General features: G+C 44.3%; 1 protein-coding gene across 1 annotated transcript in view; it reads right to left on the minus strand.

Moving 5' to 3' along the window:
* Positions 1–25,902, minus strand: part of EIF2B5 (eukaryotic translation initiation factor 2B subunit epsilon) — a 900,599-nt gene that overhangs the window by 92,621 nt on the left and 782,076 nt on the right. The gene's annotated exons all lie outside the window — the stretch shown is intronic.

Genomic DNA, 25,902 nt, shown 5'->3' on the forward strand with positions numbered 1-25,902 from the left:
GCTAGGGAGAATTTTCATTTATGTGCCAATTCCCTTTAACCTTAGAGACACCCAGCTCTTTTGCTGGACTCTTGGCTTTTAAAATTGTACTCCTGAGTGAGCGAGGCCTTTTTCTCCCTCAGCATGATGTTCTATGTTCCATACTGTTTTATGGAGTCTGGTAAACTCCATAGGCATCTGCTTTTGCATTGTGACACAAAGCACCTTTTGTGCAGTGCCACCAAGAAGTTCCTTGGCGATCTCTCAAATCTTTAACTACATTTTCTTGGGAGAACTACTGTTCCCAAGAATAGTATGACGACCCATGTGTTACTTACCTTTACTTTATGGGTCCAGCACACACCACCCTATGTGGAGTGCTGGGGGATTACCTAGTAATTCCTTTAACCCAATCCTCATTTAACATTTTGTTACACAAACTCACTCGAATGGCTGGTGTCAGTGGTTTCTTTTTTTCACTACCTAGTGACATGCATTTGCAGGCTGATACCTCAGCTTCAGTGCTGCACACAAGGATGACCATTTCACCATAACGGCCCGAGTCTTTTTTTCGCCCTTTCTTTTTAGTTTGTTCTAGGCTTTTACTCTGTTTACATCAGGTTGGAGTCCTTTGTGTAGTTTGCCTTTGGCAGACTTGAGCTATGAAGCCCGCCCAGGCTCCAGTGTGTCTGAAAAGGGAGGAAGTGAGGGAGGGTCCCGAAACTTCCCTATCCTTTGTCTCTAGGTGTGCCCGAGTGATACCAGTTACAACTGGCCGGCTGGCTGTCCTGGAAGAAAACGACCCTGCTGTGTGATTGACAGGCTAGGGCTGTAAATGAATGGGAACTTGCATAAAAATTGAGGTTTTTGGGACTAGAAGCAGAGTCAACCACTGGAGGGCATAATCTGAAGCAGAAGACGAGAGAAGGTGCCAGCAGCCCCCACCTCGACCGCAAAGTGCCCGGTGAAGCCCTGCAGCTGTGCTGACCCCGTTTTTTAATCGACTGGGAAGACCCATAAAGGACTTCCTCCCCTAGGCTGGTGGGACCAACTAGCCTCGAGAAGCTATTTTGGCGCAACCCCAAACTTGCTGCGACTTTCCAAGGCTGCAGAAGCCCAATACCCGGGGTACCTCAACCACTTGTGAGTGCATTGTCTTTCTTAGTCCGAATCCAGCCAGATCTTCGTAGGCATCCAGAGGAACCTACAGAAGCAAGAAATCCACGTCCATAGTCCCCTCACCAGAGTCCAGGACCAAGGGATCATGGAATCCTAACAAGAGCTTTTCATTCTTCATTGGCACTGAGAAAAAGGCACAAAAAGCCACTGAATTGACGTAAATCCATTGCTGCCGAGTCCCTCTCTCTCTTGAGTGCTGCCGCAGCCGCCCGCCAGATGGCCTCCCTAACGTCACCATGACCAAGGACCAGGAACACGGCACTCCTGCATTGCATGATGAAGGCAACCAGTTGGAACACTTCATTTTCAAGGTACTGTGGGGCTTGGGGTATTTTATCATTTTGCCATTTGGGGTGCTTCCTATCTTTGGGAGTGCAATCTAACCCACCACCAAGTTGACCTCAACTTACCTGCATTGGCCTTACAGCTTGTGCTTTCTGAAGGAGACTCCTCTTGAGTTGCTGTGATTTCTCTTTTGAACATTGACTAGTTAAGAACATTTTTCTAAGAAGAGCATCAGAACTTTGATTTTGTCCATTGACTTTGGCTGTCTTGGCTCCCAAGGCCTTTTGAATGTATTGCTTTGGCAGTGCGTGTTCTCTTACAGGTTTTAATTGTTGACACTTATTGCTGGGATAAAATACTGCCTACATCCCTCTGGGAGAAACTATTGAATCAGTTGAAACGGTGTTCTACTTTAACTCTACCCAAAAATATGTGCTAATACGGACCTTGATTGATGTCACTCTGTGTGCTGGAACATGTTTAGCATAGAACCCAGTAGAATAGAATAACAGGACACATTTCAATTCCCAGAATACATTTATCGCCAGTCAGGAAGGTTTGAACTTAAAAACTGAAGATGCATCTATATATTTTAATTGTCCCTAAGAGGACGAAACCTGTAAATATGAAATACGGCTTTATACCCCCTAAACACCAATGCCACAATTATAATCAGCCACATAGCAAGAGCAAGGGAGAAACTAGGGAAAGTAAAACATGAAAGCAGAGAGGTCAAGCCAGAAGACCGGGCTTAGTACCCAATACCAGAACTGTGTTAAAGAGCGGTCTGAATTTAGTAGAATAGCGAAACAGCCTTTATAGGAACAGGTTTTTGATTGTTGGCCAAACATTGCACAATTTGTATTTCAGAACAGGGTAGCCAAAAGACTTAAGACGTGTTAAGAGGAGGCTTTACTTTCAGATTGCCACCTTTTGGAGTCCATTGGATTAGAATATGGTGTCTCAAGAAGAGACGAGGACTTGAAGTTAGGGATTATTCTGGTGTGTGTGATGAATCCTGCAGAAGCATCACCAAACACCTGCCTAAAGTCTCTTCCCATGTGGCCAGGGGAAGGCATACACTACATGATCCTAACCCTATTTGGTATCAGGAGGGAGGAACACATGGGAGGAGACTGCTATCAGGGTATGAGGGGGGGGGAGCGGTCATTCCGATAGAGACATGGTATTAATTTTTTGAGGATGAGCATCTGGTCATTCCCAGATACCTAATGGCATGTTATCAATGTACAAGTCCCTCCCATATAGCTAGCAAAAGAACAGTTTATGAAAAACGATCCAGACAGGATAAGGTTTGTGCCACAGGGGTTCAAGCATTAAATATGAAATCTTTGAATTGTCCTAATTCTGCATTCAGTAGAAATCCTCACTCCAATGGTGACTCACAAACCCTTTTCACAACCTCCCCTCAATCTGGTAACTCTCAGTACATAAACAAGTAAAAACGAAGTATTAAAAGAAAAATACCATTATGGACTTCAGTACCCATAATCCTCTATGGTACTGGGACAAGGAAGAAGGGCTCAGTAGCAGTGAGGAATAAGAATGCTATTAAGCAAAAAGGTGCAGCCTAGTTGTTACAGACCAAAGAATCTGAGTGAGACATTTAAATCCTGCAATGAGGGACAGGTGAAGGAAGGAAATGAGGAAGGAGATGGAGAAAGCAGTGCGGATGGCACAGCTGAAGCAGAGGCTGTCCGAGGTGCAGGAACTGTTACAGAGAGAAGAATGAAGCAGTTACTGCAGCCAAAAGTGAAGGTGAGCAGTATTACAGAGTATGCACAGTAGGAAGCGGCGTGTGGAGAAGGAGCCCAGCTGATGAGATGTACTGCCAACTCAGCATACAGCGGGTCGGTGAGCGGGAAGCCGCAGCAGCTCAACAGAACTGTCAGAGCTACTGCAGAGAGACACGCAGTCCACCGAACTTAGGCAGAAGCTAGAGGGAGAGAGCAGGCAGGCCAAAGGAGGTCTGCCACAACAGCAGACCACAAAGAGGAGACACGGAAGAAAGCCGGTGAGTTGACCAGATACAAACGTTGACCCTGGGGCGCTCCGAATAAGACAATTGTTATAACCATATAATTTATAATACCAGACATTTAAAGAAACAGCAGAAGTGGCAAGCCCAGAAGTCCCCACCTACATGGGACTACAATTGGGGAAAGCTTACAACTAGCATTGCCAACAGCCAAGAGGCTGTGAGAAAACAACACTAAATCAACAAGAGTATAACTCCCCCTTATAGGAAATAACAATTGGGGAAAGTTCATAAACCGCATCATCAACAACAAAGAAACTGTGAAGCCATACAGAGGCGACAAGGGTGCAACTCCTTTTTGGGATATCAAATGGTGGAAACTTGTAACTCACAATGCCAACACTAAACAGCCTGTCAAGAAGTACTTCAAAGACAATCTGAGAACAACGAGTCTATATTGAGTTTGCAGTTTTGGGAAAACTGCAACACACACTACCCAGAGTTAAGAGACTGTAAGAAAAGCCAGTTATTGTTCAGTCCTCCTTCCGAGAGATATTGATGTGGAGAATCTTGGAGTCAATACTGCCCTGAAGCTTGATTGCAAGGGAGAGAACCTCACCAAACTCAAACACTTGTTTACGTTATCCTGACTCACGTAGTTTTGCGGTGAGGTTTTTGTTGTAGTTCTGTCCTTAGGAAAGGTAGGCACATCCAACTATTATTATTACTACCCTGAGAGAAAGCGAGGCCTGAAATCAAAAAGTTGTGCATCTTTATCTTGAAACTAAAGATATAAACACCACTCGAATGCGGAGTAAGTACATGCCTTTGATGCTCCATAAAAATGCTCTCAATGTATTTTCAAGCACTATAAAGTGTCCTACCTGAAGCAGTCTGAAGTGAAACTAAAGTTTGAAGTGGTCTGAAGTGAAACTTAAGTTAACCCCGTATATGGGAGCGAGGGGTCCTCAGGCCTCCTTGCATCATACGCTCCTCAGTACAAGGCTTGGACCGCGTGCCTCCGGTAGTGGTATTGCCCCTTGCCCTTATTTATTTTATTAATAATGTGTTACAGTTTATTTTAAACTTTACACATAAAAAAAAGGAAAAAAGTTATTCTAAACATTAATCATTGATAGAATTGCTCCTACACAAATATAAAGTTGCTCCTACAAAAATATAAAAATCACCAAACCTCAATAGAGTCAATATCATAAAATCAGACAGTTCATATATATATATGTTCAAAGTTATTTCGATTACCAGCCATACTCTAAAGGTAGCAATCTGCAGCTGCCGACTTTGTGTATTCATAAGGCGAAGCCAAAATTCAGGTTCCCCAATGGATGCCGTATCGTGGACAGAATTGTTATAACTTGCTTTGTAAGTATCCATCATATTTACACATTTAGTTAATACATGATTAGCAGTTTCTTTGCATCTGTTATCCTTACATAGTCGGCAGTACCTCTCTGTGGAAGATAAACCATTATATTTACTTTTATTAGTCACCAGCGGTAAATTATCTACCCTCAATAGAAGTAAAAATCGCCTGAGTCTGCTTGATGGACAGAGGGTTAGATATGGCTGCATTTGCTTAAAGGAATAGAGCATGTAGTGGATGAATTTGTATTTAGGAAGCTTATCCAGATGGGCGTAGTTTTCCAACCAGTCCCAGAGGGCAATTTTTTGAACAGTGCATTTTTTTGGGGTTCATCGAACTTCTCTCCACTCTTAGTCCAGTTTATTACTCTCAGGAAGGCTTCAGTCTCCTTATTAAAATGGCATTTGGTAGTTTCCTTTAAAGCTTCAATGGAAAATTCTTTCAGTAAGCGATTCTCTGATTGATTGGAGATCCTAAGATAAAGTTCGGCTCTCCTTTTCAGAACAATGGAACCTAAAGAGGAAACCCCCATTTCCAGTCTTAACAATGCCATTGGAATAGATTGGGGAAGTCCTAAGATTCTTCTCCAAAACTTCCCCTCTATAATGTGCAGCCAGCTTAGGTCCATTTGCAGCAGGGCTTCTAGCCCGTATACAACCATAGGGGTTAACACCTGGGTATATAATTGACGGATTCCATGCAATGTAAATCCACAGTTCTGTCTTGCAAATTGGCTAATCAACGACGTTACTTGAGCTGCCCGATGTTGTCTCATTTGGATACAGGAGTTATAGCCCGGCTTGGCATCCATTTCAACCCCAAGGTATTTGGTCTTTGTATCTAAATACTCCAGACAAAGTAGCTGCATTAAAACTATAATCAAAACAAATTGGAACACAATAACTTGTGACCAGAGAATAGAACAGTTGTTCAAAGAGCTCCCCACTTTTGCCTATCAACGCAGTCAAAACCTGAAAGGCAAGCTAGTAAATACCAAACCTCCGCGCAAGAAGAATCCAACAGATTGCATAGGCACATTTCTGTGTTTGAACTGCAGCAACTGCAACTACATCATGAAAGGATCGACCATTAATCACCCTCGCTCCGGAGAAAAAATGAAACTCAAGGATTATGCCACATGCGACACACAGAATATCATATATGGAATTAAATGCCCATGTGGCTTTTTCTATGTTGGCCAAACACAGCGCACTGCCAAAGTCCGGTGGAACGAACACCGTTCATGCATAAGAAATCACACTGCCACTTCAGCGGTAGCTAGACACTGGCAAGAAAAACATCACAATCTGGCACAGATAAAATTTGTGATTCTAGAAGTGGTCCACAAACTCAAACATGAAAATGTACAAAAGAGACTTGACCAACGAGAAACATTTTGGATTGACCGATTGAGCTCTTTGACACCGAAGGGAATAAATGAAGAAATAAATTACATGTGTTTTCTGTGGTAATGGATAGACAATCCTATTCTTATTGATTGTACTAGTGAGAATATGTTATTCCAGTCACACACTTTTTTCACTTTGGTACCTCATCTAGACTGTGACCGAGGTCACTATGGACAACTATGAACAGAAACAATGTGCATTAAGCATCTGATGTGTTTTTGGATATTGGCTGTTGAATTAAGCTTTTGCGAATAATTTCCAACTGTAACAATTATATGTGTTTCTGATATTTAGAACCAAGTGCTTTGAAACATTTACCTGTGATACGCCGAATGGGGCGATCATCATATGTCTCTGTTTGTTCGTTAAGAACACCATGTGTCTCCTATGAGTTTTGCCATATGTAGTTTTGCAATCTATCTTTACCAGCACCATTTTTATGTAACTTGAATTTAGCGTTAAATTAACGGCTGTCACATTTTGCTCTACATTTACATCTATGTGCCTCCTGTAGATTGATTTCCTTCTGCCCATAGAATACTAATTAGTACTAGTAAACACATTCACACTCTTAGCATTCACCAACACCGCGTCCGAGCGGGGTTAACTTAAGTTTCACCTCCGACAGCTTCAGATAGGACACTAGATAGTCCTTGAAAATACATTGAGATCGTATTTATGGAGCATACACAAAGGCATATACTTACTCCGCATTCGAGCAGTGTTTATATCTTTAGTTTCACTTCAGACTGCTCATGTTGATATGTTGCCATGGTGACAGTCCCGCCTTCTGTGTTGACACGGAGGTGGGACCCAAGGCGTACGTGCTGCGGCGCGACGCCTCTAGGTCACCATGGCAACACTTAAATACTTAAGCTGGCATTCACGCTCGAGCGAATGCGTTTGCCTTGAACACAGCGTTCACTGCTGAGTAAGGTAGGAATTCATTTTGCTATCCATTTCTCAACCGTTTAGTGATTGCCATATACTGATTCGTTTTTCTGTGGTGTTGACAGGAGCTTGAATTTCAGCTGGATACTCCATACGTCAGTTGAAGAGTTATATGAATCTCAAGGTACAATCCATTACTTTGATGTTTTTTACACCGCACAGTATAGGTTTGTAAAACTGCTGACATTAAGTTTTCTTTTCTTACTTTCATATCTACATGTTGGGAGACATTGATGAACACTGAACCGGTATGTGTTTTTTGCATGAAAATTCTGAACTATCATTTAGTTATTTGATTCACTATATGCTATACAAATTGTTAAAAACAGTAAAATGATGGGCATATGAGAACCAACATATCATGTACGGCCCTGAAGAAGGTTTTCAACCGAAATGCATCGGCAATTGTACATGAAATCCTAGCCAATATTTTTGCCTGGCCTCATTGAATATGAAATGATAATATTCGATAAAGGAAATACGAAGGGATGTGAATAAACGGTTCCTTTAAGAAAATCATAAATATTAGTTGTTGTGAATACTTATAGTAATTTTGATGCACGTTCAAAATTTATTTCGATAACACCATCGAATTATAGTCCATGAAAAAATGGTAGTGCTTTTCATTGAATATAATTCGATGGTGTGGCATTAGATGAAACTATTTTCAATGAAATTACTAGATACTCCATCTTACTACCACAACTTCCTCCCTCAGTCACACCAGGCATCAAAGAGCCCTTATCAATGCTTGCTCCCTAGTAGTCCATGCTCTCAGCATTGCAGATTTCATCACTACCAATCAACTAGACTTAGTGGCCATATCAGAAACCTGGTTATTCCCAGCTGCAGGTCCATCCCTAGCTAGCATTAGCCCTCCCTGACAATTGCACTATTATCAGAGCAGACAGAGTCACAGGCAAAGGGGGTGGCGTTGCCTTCATAGCCAAATCTCTTAGAGAATTCTCCTGCACTCCCCTACCATCAGTGGAGCTCCTTTCAGTTAAACTTCAACTCACCACCACCCCCATCATACAACTGCATCTCCTCTATCAGCCCACCGGCCCCCATCACCTCCTTCGAGGAAGGCATTTCACTCCTGCTGCCACAAAACACTAAACCTGGCTCTCAGATCATCCTGTTGGGAGATTTGAACTTAGGCCTTCATGACCCCAAAGATGTGAATGCAACAATCCTTGAAAATACCATCTCACAACAAGGCTTCAAACTTTGCATTAATGAACCCACCCACATTAAAGGTAGAACCCTGGACAGGTTGGCAGACCTCAACTGCTCCATCACTATCCTCTGACCACCACTGCATCGCCTTCACCATACAAGAGAAAGCTTGCCTCAATTTTAGCGTGACCATCGCTCCTCACACTGTCCAGGAACAAGCGCACCATAACCCTTGATAACTTACGGCCCCTACTACAGCCTATTGCCAACCTACCTTATAACTCTGACAAGGACCCCTCCTCGCTGGTAGAAATGTATATAATACCCTGCAACGACCAATAAACAAAATTGCACCACTAAAACTTAGAAAGGATAAACCTACAACCCACCTAAACAAATGGCTTACAGCTGACCTCAAATTGCTCTGCAACGCAAAAGGATCCTCCAACTATCTGGAGAAAGACTCCCTCAATCCCTAACAAAAAGAAATTCTCCACGGCCGCTATTACCTACAAAGCAGCCATTCTCTGCACCAAAAGAGAAATCTATAGCGATACAATTCAGAATGCCAAGTCAAGTACAAAGCTACTGTTCACCACACTAAAGAAACTAGTCTCCCGCATCCCCGACAGAAACCTGCCAGAAAGAAACCTGCCAGAAAGATGCGGCCTGGTGTGCGAACATTCAGAAGGCTCTGCCAGACAAATTAGCCTTACTACAAGGAAAAATAGAAAAAAAAAACGGAAAAAAACCAGCCCATTAGTACCAATAACCTCAGATCACCGGACCTTCAACGACCATCGTGTACCCCCTTCCATTTCTCTCCAGTCACCATCAAAGAAGTAGAAAATATCCTCTTCGGCCTCAAACCCTCCAACTGCCAGGGAGATATATGCCCTGCCCAGATCATCAAAGATGGAGCAAGAGATCTAGCACCGTTCCTAAAAGCTTTGATTAACTCCTCCTTCCAAAACTGCTGAGTCCCTAACAATCTAAAAGAGGCATGGGTCATGCCCCTTCTCAAAAAACCCAACCTAGACCCCAACATACCGACTAACTTCAGACCTATAACAAACGTACCTTTTCTCATAAAAACTTTAGATCGTGCTGCCAATCTCCAAATACAAAAACACTTGGAAGATAATCATCTACTAGGCCTATGACAGTCTGGCTTTAGACCAAGGCATGGCACAGAAACTGGTCTCTTAGACTTAAAGTTCCAGATGGATGAAACCAAAGACAAGGGCAAGTTGGCCATCCTCCTACTATTAGACCACTCAGCAGCATTCGATCTTGTTGACCAACAGATCCTGACTAAACATCTAACTTCAGCTGCAGCCTTCTCGCCGAATGCCGCCAGCTGGATCCAAACCTTTCCATCAAATAGAACAACCGGGGTTTCGTGCCTTCAGTATCCGCGCCCTTAGTACGTATCCACTGTGGAGTCCTGCAGGGAACGTGCGTTATCGCCTACGCTCTATAACCTTTTTGCTAAGCTCCTTTGATCGTCTTGACAACCTGGGTGTCACCTATACAAATTATGCTGATGACACTCAGGTCCCCATCACATACTCTGTCTGCTATGATAAAGATTCCAAAATGATAAACGATATCGATCTTGAGATTCAAGCCTGGATGGCTGCCCATAGCCTTTGTCTAAACGATGACAAGACCGAACTACTGATAATTGGTTCTCAAGCTTGCATAAACAAATCGGTCAAACGCTACACAGCCTTTAATATTGATGAGAATACCATCATAGTTGCCAGGAAATTCAAAACGCTATGGGTTTACTTAGATTCCACTCTATCTTTAAAAAAACAAGTTAATACTCAACCACGGCCTACACCAACAAACTCATTAATTCCTGCAAACCATTCTTATCGACCATCAGCTCCATTACACTAGCCAGAGCACTGATCCTCTCAAAGTTGGATTATTGTAATACCTTATTCCTAGGTTCCTCTGCTCAGAATTTAAATAAACTCCAAGTACTCGAGAATAATGCCGGGAAATGGGCACCGAATATCCCACGCTTCACTCATATCTCAGCCTTCAGGCAGGATGCACACTGGCTACCCGTGCGTGACAGAATCACACTACGATTGCAAGTCATTACGCATAATTGTCTCTCTAAAACAGCTCCGAAATACCCGACAGTCAAATTCTCTAGGACACAGTCGGACAGACTTACTAGATCCTGCTATCTCTACCGCCTCAACATCCCAAAATACAAACTAAAAACTGCAGGAGGTTCCAGCTTCCCCGGGTTAGCGGCCAAATGCTGGAACTCTCTCCCCCAGCCATTAGAGCAGAACCCTCCTTTTGGACCTTTAAAGCTTGGCTCTTCACTCAGTGCCCAACATAACACAGTTGTTTGCAAAGTTCTCACCATTTTACTGTATATAATTGTATAGATAATTGCACAATGTGTAACTTTATTGTAATCATGTAACCTGCTTGATATTGTAAATGTGTATTTATGTGTACTGTGATTTGTAACATACTATGTATTCAAGTAAAAGGGCACAGATACTCCGGGGTTAGGCAGGCTATACAAGTTAATAAACTAAACCCCATTCTGGAAAGTATAGGTAGAATTTTAGGGCGACTATATAAAGAATCCCACAATTCCTTCCAGTTAATCACAATCAGAGTCCTGGGCAGGATAACATTTATCAGGACGTTCTCAATTAATTTCAGGTTTATACCTTATGCCACAAGATCATCCATACAAGGGTTATTAGTCTTGTACGAACATATTGATTTATATGAACTCCTGCAATAGCATAAAGCAGGTTTGGGGGCTGCACCAGTGTCCTTTCCTGGGACTGAGGCATTACCAAAGCTTAACAAAAGGAAGTCCTGACTAAATGGATTAGTACATTTAACTGATAGGACTTTAGGGGAGTGCATGGTCAACAAAACCATCTCGAAATCCAATCCGAAAGCAATCAAAATACACAGCCCACCTGAACTGGGCTGTGACATTTCTGGATTTTTTTATTCCATTTTAGCAAATGTAGCAAAACTATCAAGTGTGTGGGAACCACAGACCAAGTTTCCTGCAGTAGGATCATATCTTGATCATGAGAAGAGAGCAGGTCAGTGACCTCGATTACGTTAGACTTTCATTTCTATGCTAAATCTCCCTGTACTGTGAGATCCCCAGCACTTTTTGCTGGACTTGTGGGTTCTTTTTCCATGTTCATGGATGAGTGAAAACAGTTTCCCCCACTCGCCCTTTCTTTTACTCTTTTTATGGGCGTCATTTTGCTGACTCTCCGTCTCCATGTATTTATTGCAGCACACAGCGCTTTATGTGTAGTGTTGCTGGGTTGCCTCTGGGGCTTCCCTTACTTACCTTGCAGAATTACTGTTCATGGGTAAAGAGGGTTTTCATCCCCTTTACATTATACATAGTGAGACCAGCACCCCCCCCCCCCCACGTTAGGTGGAGTGCTGGGGAGATACATGGTATCCCCTTTCTCACTGTTCTCTTAACATTTCTGTTACAATGACAAGCTAACTATTATGGCTGGTGGCAGTGGACATACCTTACTTACTTTTGTGTGAATATTACAAGCAGGCTGTCAAAACAGGTTCAGTAATGCAGAGGGATCACCATTCTGCTAGAATGGTGGCTTTGTTCTTTTTTCGCAGTTTTTAGTGTGCTTTTACTTTCTTGGTTCTTATGCCATCCTGGGTGGGCGAGATACAGGTTTCTTTCGTCTTTGGCAGGAACCCATTGTGTAGGCAGGAAATGAGGGGAGGAGTCCAAATCTGGTGTGCCTGAGAGAAACCAGTTCCCACTGACTGGACAGACGCCCGACCCTTTCCGTAAACTGCAGGGAGAGTTTGCAGAGGTTGTGTGTGGGTTCCTGTATATCTGGTCTGGATATTGGAGCTGAAGACCAGCCAAGCACTGGAACAGAAGATCTGATTAAGAGGAGAAGACTGCTGTAGCTACTTCCAGTGACTAGAGAGGCCTGTTGTGTAACCACTGCCTGTGCTGACCCCTTCTTTGAAGTGACATACGAGTCCCGAAGATGACGGCTCCAACCCAGAGACTGATGAGACCCATCAGTCTTGAGACTACCTGCATTTCGAGCCATCCCATGACAAGCTGCAACCTTCTTGGGCTGTGAACTGCCAATACCCTGGGACCTCGAGCCTGTGCTGTGCATCGTGTTCCGAAGTTCCGATTCTCGCTGAAACTTTGGTGGACTCCTACTCGGACCTCCGGAGATATGATTCCACTCCTTTAAGTCCCCTCACCAGAGTGCAGGACAGATATAGCAAGCCGAATCTGACCTGCGACAACCGTCCTTCATCTGGTATCTTGAAAATGCCACCGAATCCACAGAGCTGCAAGAAGCACAGAAGAACGCTTTGTTGGGAGCCTTTTCCTGTCGACTGCTGCTGCAAGTTCCCATCCAGTGTCCTTTCTTTCATCATCACAGCAAAGAATCCAGAGCCTGGGCCCTGTGCTGCTGCATCGTGAAGGCACTGTCTGTAAGCTCTTCGTCACACAGAGGTACTGTGTTGCTCAGGGTAGTATTTACCTAAAGTCTTGAGTCGCTCCTGTGTAGCAGAGTGGCTGACTGTGTGTGTTTGGGAGGTCCCCTAGGCCCAACGATGGAATGCAACTAGGGAGCGTTCTATGAAGTCCCTGAACACTTTCTTCTAATTCTTAAGTCTGAAACTCTGACTTTCCTGCATCTGAGCCCTATCCTGGGTTGGCACCTGTCCCTCTTCTGCCTCTGAGATCACTCTTGCCTTAGAATAGGGAAAGACTTATCTATTTTTTCTTATTTTTTGTAAAAACACTTGTTTATTCGAGTTTTCAGTTTGCATCAAGACCAAAATACAGTATGTGCATCGACTGGTATCATACAGTAAAGAACAGGGTGCATCAAACATACCAAACCCCACTTCCCCATTCCCCCCTGGGGACGATCCCACATCGGGTGCAGTTCTTACTCAAGTAATTTTTCATTGCATGCAATTTGACCAGGGTCACATAAATCCTATGCAGGACATTCAATTGGATCAGTTGGAACCGAGCATTCCTCGAAACATTTTGCACTGGTTGCCAAATGTTTTTCCATTACCCCTCTGAAATCTGACATCCCACATCCCTCTCCCAACTAACTTTTGACCGCTTGCTCCCTCAAGGGGAATCTGCCCGCCTTGCCTGATAAATCCAGGAAACCTTGACCCCCCCCCCCCCAACCATCCTGTGTGAACACCTGGCGGCCAGTCTGGTCACCATCCCATGTGTTATGAAGTGCCCCTTCAGGACCCCCTATCGAGTCATCCACTCATCAAATGGTATCAGCCTCCCGTCTCCAAACAAGTCTTCCACCGTCCGACAGCTCCTCTCCCCAAGGTCAGAGAGCCCCACCCTCCCCAGTGCTGAACGAAGCCTCGGGTCTACACTTCACAACAGGTCGGCACTGTATATCCCCGTTACATGCAGCTTCTGTAGAAGCTTCCTCCAGGTAACCCTCACCACCTGAAGTACATTGGTGGCTAATTCTCCCCCTACCGTGCCCCCACAGCAAATCTATCCCTGCCTATGAACTGGAAGCCACCCCACCCACCCCCCAAACAGGAACAGTAGGGACTTTTCTTTATTGATGCGGAATCCTGACAGCCTCTAAAAGTCATCCAATATCTCCAGCAGCATTCCACGGATTCCACACTTGTAGCAACAGATCTGTGTACAATGAGACGATGAATCTCACCCCTCCTGCTAATAGCCCTGCCTCACTCATATTCTTCAAGAGAAACTGCACCAGTTGCAGTGCAATAGAGAACGAGATCGATGAGGCTGGGCACCCTTGTCGCGTCCCTCTGTCCAGCACCCACTGCTGCGATACCCAATCGTTAGTTTTCACCCTCGCCGCCAGCATATTCTATAAAAGCCATAAACACTGGTAGATATTGTCCAGATACGCTCACAACACCTTAAACAGCCATTCCCACTCCAGTGAATCAAAGGCATTCATTGTGTCGAATGATGCCAGTGCCATTTCCTCAGTGTCTTTCACCTGATCTAGCGCATGATGCAGGCGACATACGTTCATTGTAGTATTCCGTCCCCCTATGAATCTGCACACGTCGGGATGTACAGATATGGAAGAGCTACCCTAGACAATCTGGTTGCCAGGATCTTTCCTAAAATCTTTGGATCAACATTTAGTAATGAAATAGGGTGGTAGGAAGCGCAGTGCAAGGGGTCTTTCCTCTGTTTTGATAGGACTCATTACCGCCTCACTCATTAGGCTGGGAGAACACCAGTCTCAAATGCTTCATCATATACCTTTTTGAGCTGAGGGACCAGAAAGTCAGCGTATTTGTAGTATAACTACTGGGAAACCACCGCTTCTGGGAGCCCTACGCTTCATGATTTCAACTCACAGATTATTTTTTTATTGTAATTTTTTTTTAGTTTATTCAAACTTTTATTTCAAACTTTCGCGGAACCACGAAGAAGAGAAAAGAAATGTTCACATTGTCAATTCGTCACATGGAAGGATCTTTTCTAAAAAGTTAATCACCGCACAGGTTAGATGGACATTTTGACTGGAAAGCGTCCTAAACCACCACTCAGAGTTGTTATTGAGCGGAGCGTATTTGCCTAAAAACAGGGATCTCGTATTTACTAGCTTGTCACATTCAGATATATGTTTCAAAGATTCATCATTGGCCATACAGAATCTACATAGGTCGTCAGTTGTATTTGCATCATGTCGGGTCCATAATACATCTTTTGTATGGTACATATTTAAGCGTAGTCTCAAAAATTTATTTTGATGATATCTAGATGGAAATTGGCTTAGATATTTTGGTAACTTATCTAAGCCATTTATCGCGGTACCTAGATCCAAAGAAGTCTTCATGTTTGCACGATTTTCTGCATTCTGAATCCAACTCCACTGATGGAATTTTTTTTTGGCTAGCTGTAGTAGTTCCATCACGGTTTCCCATTTGATGTCAGCAGCGTCAATTTGTTTTATTTTGTTGACCCAGCTTCTCAGCAGTCCTTCATATGGTCGTCAGGATTCTGTATGCAGGCATAGGCTCATTCAAATGTTGTTTCCTTACTGTTGATATAGATTTCATTAGGAGAGTGGTGCAAGCTCGGTCTTGTCTGTGGTGCACAGACAAGACCGAGCTCATATCTTTTGGCTTTTAATGAGACGTATGACGGGAGACTAAAAACACGTCTCCAAAACTTTGCTTCAAGTACGTCCCAACAGATGAAGCTCAGGTTCCAACCTGCTTCGGAGCCGAAAGTAATTGCTGGAACGACTTTCTGTTTATAGAATGTCAACACCGGAGTTGTTGTGAATTTCCCATATTCTGCATGTATGCGTGCTCCCTGCACTCCAAAGCCGGCCATCCGATTTTTTAGATCTGTCAACCAGCTTGATTCGCTTATTGGATTATTGAAGAGAATTCCTAAATAGCGAATGGAGGGAACATTTCCTATACTCTCACAACCAATAGACCATTTGAAGGCACGATCTTTCTTTGTTAACACCTTGCTAACAGTCAGAATCTTAGTCTTCTTTTCATTTATTGTTAACTCATGGTCGTTACAATATGCTTGGAATCCAATTAACAACCTTTGGAGTCCGATTTGTGCGAGATCCACTAACACAATATCATCGGCGTAGATTACCCAACTCAGATGCTGCCCATTCACCTTTGGTGGGAAGCATGAGACATTGCCAAGTGCTGATGAGATGTCAGAGATGTATAATTTGAATAGTAAAGCTGCCAGTGGGCAGCCCTGCTTAACATCTATTTGTCGGAATTTTGTTTGTGAACTCACCTAGAGCATTCATACGTACACACATAGTGGTGTTTGAGTGTAAGGCTCTCACCGGGTCGGATAGTGATGTTGGACAATTCCACTTAGCCAACTTTCCCCATCATTTGGCTCTATTTATTGAGTTGAATGCTTGCTTCATGTCAATGAATGCTAAAAATAGTTTTGACTTTTTCTTTAGCGTCTCCAATTTTAACAAGTTTAATATTATGAGATTTACTTCGGTTCCCACACCTTTGGTGAAGCCGGACTGTCGACAGTCCATCAGACCAACACCGAGGGCCCATTTCGCTAGTTTCCGTTATAGGCAGGTTGCGAAGATTTTTCCAATAGTGTCTAGAAGAGCAATCGGGCGATAATTCGAGGGATCGTCCCGACTGCCCTTCTTAAACACTGGAACAACAATAGCCGTTCGCCATGACTCAGGGACTTCTTTCACTGATGCTATTAGTTTGGACAGATAGACAATGAAGTGAGACCATTTCTATTTTCTTTCTTTGAGCATGATATTTGTAATGCCGTCAGGCCCTGCGGCTCTTGAGTTCTTTAGATGTTTAATAACTTCTTCGATGTCTATAATGTTTTCTGTCACATCCCAGGGCTCAGTACTAACCTCTGTCTGAATAAATTCGTTTGAAGATGTGGAACTAAATACATTGCAGAAGTGTTCTTCCCATTTCGTTCTCGATATCCCATTTGACTGCACTATGTCTTGATTTAGGGACCCTTGGTTTAAGATCTTCCAAGTTTCTCTGGACTTATGATTTAGGATTAACTTTAACATCTGTTCACCTTTTTCCTGATCGCGCAAGCAGACAAAGGACTTCAACCAGTTTCTGTATTTCAACTTCCTTTTTTTGATTAATGGGGCTGCATTGTGACCGTGGTGTCTCTTGAGCAGTCGTAGATCTTTTCGCAGCAACTTTTTCTCCATCTGCACGGAACTGCTAAATGCATGCTTCTGAACTTTAGGCACGCTCACACCTGATTTGTTTATGACACGAAATTCTGATAACATAGGGGAAAAATGTATTTTGCTTTTTGGAGATAGGTTCCCCATCTTAAAGTTCCGTGAAAATTTGACTAGTTGAGCTATGTTGATCCTTAGTCTGTTACCTCCGTGATTAACTGAAACAGCGGTCTCATAGAATCCCTCAGGTGTATATTTGTCACATCTCCAGGATAGATGTATTGTATCATGGTCACTACTAGCACACCTTATGATTTCTAGATCAACAATGTCAGCCCACACGTTGTTTGAAATCCATAGGTAATCCAGGGTTTTATGCCGCAGTCCACCATGCCAACTCGACTTTGGTGGATTATCACTTTTCGTCGTCCCATTTAACATATCACAGTCTCGTATTTCCATGGCTCCTTGCCATTGTGTTTTTCTCTCTACATTAGCGTCGGCTGGTTCATTTGTTGCCCAACTTATTGGCTCGATGTCGTCAAACCAGGAACAATTAAGGTCGCCACATATGATTATCTGTAATTAGTGGCATATCACTAAACTGTCTTCTTTAACTAATGTTATTGATTCCAAGTATTCGTTAGTTGCGATCATGGTATGGTTCCAATATGTGTTGATCAAGAGTAACTTTTTGGAATCTTTGAATACAGATGGCATAAATTCCAGCAGAATCCCTTGAACAAACAAGTTAGGCATAAATGTTTTGATTATTTCCCATCCAAATGAGTTGTTGAGCATTATTAAGAGCCCAGAGAAAGGGCGACCTCTGATTTTTACCAGCTGGATTTAGCAGAATGGAATATCCATCTCTTGCCGGTGTTTCGCGCAGCCACGTTTCTTGTAGGCACAGCGCGAAGTTGTTATCTAAAGAGAAGGGTAGGTCTTGAAAAAGATGGCTAAAGCCACGTGTATTCCATGAGACCAGTTCACAAGTCACTTTTCCGTTGGGCCCATATAGTTACATCCTTCTTTGGGTTTCCATTGATGCTCTCACTTTAGCCACACAGACATTTTCCTTCTCTATAGGCTGTATTTTAAACACCTCCCTTAAAACATCTCTTCACTTTTCGCTCGTCGTACGGTGATCTTCAACTGGGGAAGTACACTCGGACCGTTGTTCGTTGGCGTCTTCAATCTGAAGTGAGACCTCAAATTTCGCTGACAAAAGTGTTTTTTCTACTGCCTGTGAACATATATGTGGTAGAACCTGGTCTGAACAAGTTTCTGATAGGTATTCTACAATACGGATGTCACCTGAGGTTATTGTGCGCAGTGATGGAATAACATGAAGTAATCGCATCATGTTACTTCTATTTAGATTTACTTCATTGTCATCCGGGAATTTATTTTCAATCCAAACTCTTCTAGTCGAATTTTTTGTGACTGGGTTTTTTTTCAAAACGCACTTGCTGTTCTTGAGCACAGTTTTTTTACCTTTGCGCTTAAGTTACTCTTGGATTTAGCGCTATGTTTGAATGATTTCTTTTATGAGACTCTGCCTTTGGTTCGGTTGTCAGCTTCCTCAAGGCGGATTTTGGGGCTATGGTACAGTCAGCCTTAACATTATTTGTTGGATTCATTTTGCTTTTGTTCGTTCTGCAACCGCAGGGCGAATGAATATATGGTGCAGTAACAGGAATCATATCTTGCACATTTGTTCCCGGGGCATTCTAGTTTTCATCTCTTGCAGCGTCGTTGTCTTCATCGAACGGATAGGTTGACCAATCTGCGAGGTCAGAAGACTCTTTTACCGACTCCACTGTTTTTGTTTCTGAGTCCAGCCTTATTCATTTTTTTGGGTTTTTCTCTTGTTGAGCAGTCAATCGTTCATCCTTCTTCGGCATTCCCTGGAGATTGAGTTTATCTAAGGCGGCTGCTTGAGTCTTATCGGGGAGAGCTCGTTGGAAAAGGCCTAGTTTACTTGGTGTCGACAAATTTCGTATAAACTGTTTAGTTTTAGCAGGATTTTGCTTTCTCTGTCGTTTTTTCACAGCTGGCTTCTGATTGTTAGTAACCTCGAATGTTTTTTTGGAGATCTCTAGAGTCTTTGCGTTGCCCAAAAAAATATCAAAGGTATTACAGTGTTTTCCTTTTGTGATATTTTGCACTGTCGTTTTCAGGCTCACAGAAATGGGGCTTTCCTCCACTATCACGATGGGCGGAATCTGATCCTGAGGTTTTTCTCCCGACTGAACTGCAACTGCTGGAGCGGCAGCTGATACTAGAGCTTTTTCAGCTACTGCCTGCGCCGGCTGGGTGGGCCGCTGAGTCATGGAACTCGTCGCCTCTCGTGGAGTGCCTGTTTGAACTGTATTTACTCCGGCCCTAAAATGTTGACATCCATGTGCATTAGGGCAGATAGATGGGTCATTCAAATGATTTTTGTCAAGGTGGCGAAACCATTTCATACATTCAAGAATGGCCTCCATGAGGTCGTCTGACTTGGGGTATGCTCTCTCATTGCCATGTCGCTTAATCTGTGTTGCCATTGGAGAGATACGTTTGCCTCCATTTCGTTTTTCTGCTGTAACAACTGAGTTAAATCAGACAGTTTATTGTCCAGGTTTGCCATTATTGCCCCTTGATCTCTTATGGATTCATTCAGAGATTCATACAATTTTACAAATGGCAACAATGCCAAAGACGTTGCAGCTAACACGTTATGTATTTGAATAGATGCAGCCACTGAAATGTTGGCCTTTAAAGCACTTTCCATGTTATGCTCTTTATGTGGCTGCTCAATGTGTGGCTGATTCGATGAACCCCTATTCGAGACTGCTGAGTGGTCTCCATTATTTTGTGACATTTCCAATGTCGATTCATTGCAATGATGGTGCAATGATACGTTTGAAGAGCTTCTTATCCCCTGAGCGCTCGCATTGGCACTCATGTTTGTCTGTGGGGTACTTGTTCTTTCTCTGTTTGTCAATCGACGTACCTCTGTAGTATTTACATTGTTTGAAGATGAACTCAAAACCACATTACCCAGCAATGATTTGGTTGGGAGCGAAAAGCTGTTCACTAATTTGTCTTTTATTTGCAAAAAGTCATCGGTCAGACGTTTAGTCAAACGCGCTTCCCTCTCAACAGCATCAGAGCTTGCTTTTAGTTGCGCAGACGTCTGAATTTGATTGTATTCCAAGACTCCGGTTTTTGCTTTCAGTGTGTCAGGAACGACAACGTTTGGTGCCTCCCTATTAGATGTAAGGGGATTGGCTCTGTGAGGGCCGATGGCTCCGCGTCCCATAGACATTCGAGTATCACTCAATTCACAGCTCGGATTGTCATGCGCGTTCCAGTTTGCAGCTGCATGAATGACTGGACGCGCCTCATCACAGGCGACTGGGAAAGCAAACACGGTCTGTTTTTGATTTAATGGCACTGGAGATTGTTTGCTCACGCAGGAGCGGGGCAAGGTCGAAGGGTCAGCGGATGGAATCAAGCCATAATCAGCTGAATATATTGTAGACGCAGATTGACTTGCTGCCGCTGAATCGACCTGCGTTGACGGTCGACACACTTCAAGACCCCCAAGGCATTTCTTTTGTACGTCATGGAGCTGAGGATTGAACAACACTTCCCTTTGTTCTATAGCATTTGAAGGGACATGTATTTCAAATAATTCGGTGTCTGACATCGAACGGAGATTGAAACAGCGAAGGATTGATAGTAATGTTATTTGGAAGACCACATCCCACATCTTCTGTATTCTCAGTCTCGTCGGCATTCAACAATGTGACATCAGCAGCTTCCCAAAGCAGGACCTTGTGTGAAGCTTCAGGTAAGATAGGTGCATCAGTTGTTACTACAGACGAGACTTGTGCCACAGCATGCGCCTCGACATGTACTTGTTGTTTGAATAATGGAGTCAATGCCTGTGTTATGACCGCCTCCTTCAAACTGGGTATTAAAGAGCCTGATGCAAGCGATTGTAGAGAAGGCACCGGTAGTGGCACAGATAACTGAGTGCAAGTTGCCAATGACATATCAGCGCTTACCTCGTCGAAAATTTCAGGGGAAGCCATTAGATCGAGTGCTCTGGGCAGTTTCGACTGCCGTCGCTCGAACAGCGTCTTTAGCCTCGTCCGAGGGCCTGGTGCAGTCATTTTTCCACTAGTTCCGGACTTCTTGGTAGTCGCCAGATCTTTGGCCGTCTTTCGCCGTCAGAGGCGGACTGGGTAGACTGGGACTCTGCGGGACTCTGCGAGGCGCTTCGCGCCTGCAACACCCTTTTAAGGGTGGAGTCAACCAGCTTAAAGGGCCAGAAAAGTTAAGTTCACCAAACACAGTCTGTAGCAGCAGCTTCTCACAGCACAGAATCCTGGGCAGACTGGGACTCTACGCGACACTCACAGATTATATCAAATTCCTCGACAGGAACCTCCAACACTTCCGTAAGGTCCCTGTCTAGGGCCGGCAACGGAATCAAGTGTAGCCGTTCATCTGCCACTGAATGAGCATGTTCCCTCACTTGTATACAAAGATCCCCTCCTGGGTGCTGGCCAAGTCTCCCAATTCCTGCCTGATCTGCGTGGTGCTGTGTCGAGGTTATTCCCGGAGGATCAACCAGGCAAGAACTGCCCTGCCTTATCCTCTACCCTGTGAATCTGCACATCTCGCTGGTTCCATTCAAAATTCAAGAACGAATTCTGCGCCTCCCGGTGAGAAGCCAATACCATCACTAATTCCTCCCCCGTCTGCCGCCCCGTCGCCAATTCCCTTTCCAGATCCGACACCTTCCCTTACATCTTCCGTCACATGTCCTATGATACCCGCTTTACGCCCGTTAGCTTTGATGTACAAATCCTCCTAATTGTAGCCTTGAAGGCCTCCCACAGGGTTGCCCCCCGCATCCACCAATCAAATTGTTTTTTTGAACAATTTTTATTGATTTCTGTTTCAACAAATAATACAAACCAAACTTACAGTGCATATGATAATATTGAATATACATCGCATCATCCAAGTCCACTGTTTCACCCATTCACACCCCCCCTTCCGAGCCTACTCTCCCTCATGTTCCGTTTCTCCGTCTTGCAGCAGGGATTCCTTTTCAAGGGTTTCTGTTGGATCCCAGTCACTTGTCCCATCATACATGGGCCCAAATAATTCAGCTATTAGTTGCCTCCAAGCTATCAAGGTTCCAGCCTCTTCCTCCCCCCCAACATTGCATGCTTCCTGCCATACTGTAGGTTCTGCCTCTGCCCATTTATGTAGATCTTTCCACCATATTTCCATTCTTGGTCTGTAACATGCCTTCCACCCCATAGAGATTCTTCTCTTTGCTAGAACATACGCCAGATCTTTCAATTTACTCACATGCTTGAGTTTACATGGTCTAGGAAACCCTCCTATCAGGCAAGCCCATGCTGTATCCACCTCTATTTTGATCCCTTTCTCTTCCATCCAATGTGCTATTTCTCCCCAAAATCTCTCTATTATTGGGCATGTCCAGAACATGTGTACCATTCCGGCGTTTTCTTAGTCACATTTGTGGCACGATTGGCGTCCTGCGTTTTTGAATTTGCCGATTCTTTGGGGTGTCATACACCCTGTGAGTTATATATAATTGTATCTGTTGTAATCTAGCATTTCCTGACACTTTTTTGTGATATCCTTGGGCCCGCTCCCACATCCCATCACTCATTGGGGCACCCACTTCCTCTTCCCAGTCCTGTCTGAGTTGCACCACTTCCTTCCCACTTTGGTCATCATCATCTCATATTCTAGATATTTCATGTCCCCCCTCTGCTATGTCATATATTGTGTCTATGGTGGCGTCCGGTTCATCTGCTAGTACTACTTCAGACCAGGTCTCTAATTCGCTGCACCACCCTATGGTATGCGATATACTGCCCCGCGTGTAACCCCGTTTCCTCTACCAGCCCCTAAAAAATCCTGTATACTCCCCTCTTGCCACACATCACCCCATTTTGCTATCCCCACCGGTTCCCAGTGCTTCCTAATCATTAGTCTTAGTTGCTTTTCTTTTCCCGCCAGAGCGACTAATGGAACCTGCGGGGAACACGGAGATGGATTTTCCATTAACTGACAGGTTCTCTGCCATATCTCCCACCCAAGTGTCGTCATCCTTGGGCGTCCTTCCATATCCGACCTGGGCAGCTACATCATTTCTTTTAAGAAGAATGGGGCGCAGTTGAATCGGAACAGCCTGGATTCCAAGGTCGGCTCCTCAGAGAGCCATTTAGCTGCATATTGTAGTTGACTTGCTATGTAATAAATTTCGTAGTTTTATGCCCCCTTTCTCATATGAGTTATGTAGCTTCCATAGGGCCACTGTGTTCCTTGTCCCATGCCAGAGAAATTCCCTGCATATGCTGTCCAACCTGGCAAAGAGCTGTCCAGGTATCAAGTATGGGATGTTCGCAAAATAGTGCAACAGTCTTGGAAGTACCACCATTTTAAGCATTGCCCCCCGTCCCATCATCGCCAAGGGAGCTTCGCCCAGAGCTTCATACTATTTTCAATATTCTTGATGGCTTTCTCAGTATTGTGTTGATGCTCTGCTTCCACCGTGTGATATATGTCTACCCTAAGATATTGGAACGTGTTGACCTCCCATGGTATCTGCAGGATTGGTAACTGCTCTAACAGGATCCCTCTATTCCTGCCGAGTGGAAATACACAAGATTTAGTGGGGTTCACAGCTATGCCTGAAAGCTTTGCAAATTGCTCCATCACTTCCAGGACATACTGGAGGTTCTCTTCCGGGTAGCGTAAATACAACATATCAGCGTACAAGGAAATTAAATGCGGTTCCCCCTTTATGGTGATGCCTATTACGTCATAATGCTGCCTCAGGCACATTGCCAGGGGCTCCAAGGCCAAAATATACAGCATGGGGGACCGCAGGCATCCCTGCCTAGTACCTCTGAGTTGCCATCTCTCTGATATTACCGCTCCCGTCTTAACCCTGGCCAGCGGCGCGCTGTATGACAGCTTAGCCCATTTCAGATACCCCGGTCCTATTCCGTAATTGGTCAGGTCCGCAATCGGCCATTGCCATTTGACCGAGTCAAAGGCCTTTATTGCATCTAGCGATACTATCGCCATCTCGCCTGCGTCTCCGCTTGCATGTTCAATGACTCTGTGGAGTCGCCTAAGGTTGTTGGATATGTTCCTATGGGGGACATAGCCGGTCTGATCGGGTGTATTAAATTATTGATGACCCTCCTCATTCTGTTTGCCAAGACCGCCGTAAATATTTTACTGTCCTGGTTCAACATTGACAGGGGTCTGTAATAGTCCAGTAACAGCTAGGCTTATTGAGTTTGGGAAGCGGTATAATAATCGCCTCTTTTAGGGACTCTGGTAGTCTTCCGACTTCATATGCCTCATTTAGCATCTCTAAGAGCGGGGGGAGTACCTAATTTTTAGAGGTTTTATAAAATTTGCGTTGTTGGTGCTGCCAGTGCTGCTAGTGCTGAGGACCTTGAACCCAGGACCCAGGAAATCGAGGGCACACGGGTTACCAGAATCCATCAGCTGCTTCTTTGTCAGCGTGCCGCTTCGTTCCCAGGAGGGGGCGGAGCCTTGTCGCTGCTCACGTGAGGAGTCACGTGACCCAAAACACACGGAAAAAGCATCCGCTTTCACCCTCGCGGCGTTGAGCCCGGTAGGGGTAGAGGGTGCGGGCTGTTGTGCGGCTGTTAGGCGCTGCCGGCGCGTCTAGAGGCAAGAGAACGGGAGACTGCGGAGGCATTCCCTCTTTGATCCCGACCTAGAACAAAAGGTAAGTTCTACTAACACTGTCAAAAGTCCTAGATGAAAATACGAGTAGCGTGGTAAATTAAATTAATAAGGGGAAAAAAAAAAACCTAAGTACTGTAAGTTCGAGTTGGTGCTTATTGGCCGTTGTAAGAACCAAACCACTCGATAAATGTCAGCAGCTACGAGGGCGATGACGAATAAAGCCAACACACGAGCTCAAGCTAAGCGAGGGCTGAATAATATGTCCACGACCATTGGAAACTCCACTGACATGGAGAGAGTTCCTAATCAGTCCTCTGCCTCTTCTAACGTCCAAGTAACTGCTACAATGGTTAGCAAGAGCGTCACTCCCCAAGTCAACGGCCCCAAAACTACAACCTTCAATGACAATACCAGACAGCAGCAGTACTCTAGCTCCGAGACACCCAGGCCTACCAATACACACGAACACATGGACATGGCGTGGCCGAGAAGGAAAGGAACGAATGACTCGATGGATACTTTCAATTTAGAAAGTGACTCCGAAAGTATCGAAGACCTAGAACGAGACGAAACCACCGAGAGGGAAACCAAAGACGAGCCTGAAAAGGAAAAGAAAATGCAATCAGAGAAATACAGGGAGAGGCAAGGGTCAAAAAACACTGGCTCTCCCACATTGCAGGGGAAAAAACCCAAAGTAATTACGGAAATGGAAAAAGAGACGCAGGTGATCGAGACACAGGGAAGAAACAGCGAATCTGAGGTCACTCAATCAGGAATAAAGAATGTTGAAGTCTGTACTGCAATGATACACCGTACTCAGTGATCGACCATCTCTTAATATCCCTCATTTCGAACACAATCCTGAGGACCCAACACGAGACCCAACCCATAACACTCAGGAAAATGGCATAAGTATAATGACGATACAAAGAACGGCAGCCAGGGTAGAGCACTTAAAATCGAGCTCATCGCTAAAACTACTGGCTTGGACAAAGGTAGCCGAGATGC

This window comes from Ambystoma mexicanum, chromosome 10 (genome assembly GCF_040938575.1).
Source record: "Ambystoma mexicanum isolate Mex_15411 chromosome 10, UKY_AmexF1_1, whole genome shotgun sequence".
Classification (NCBI taxonomy): Eukaryota; Metazoa; Chordata; class Amphibia; order Caudata; family Ambystomatidae; genus Ambystoma; species Ambystoma mexicanum.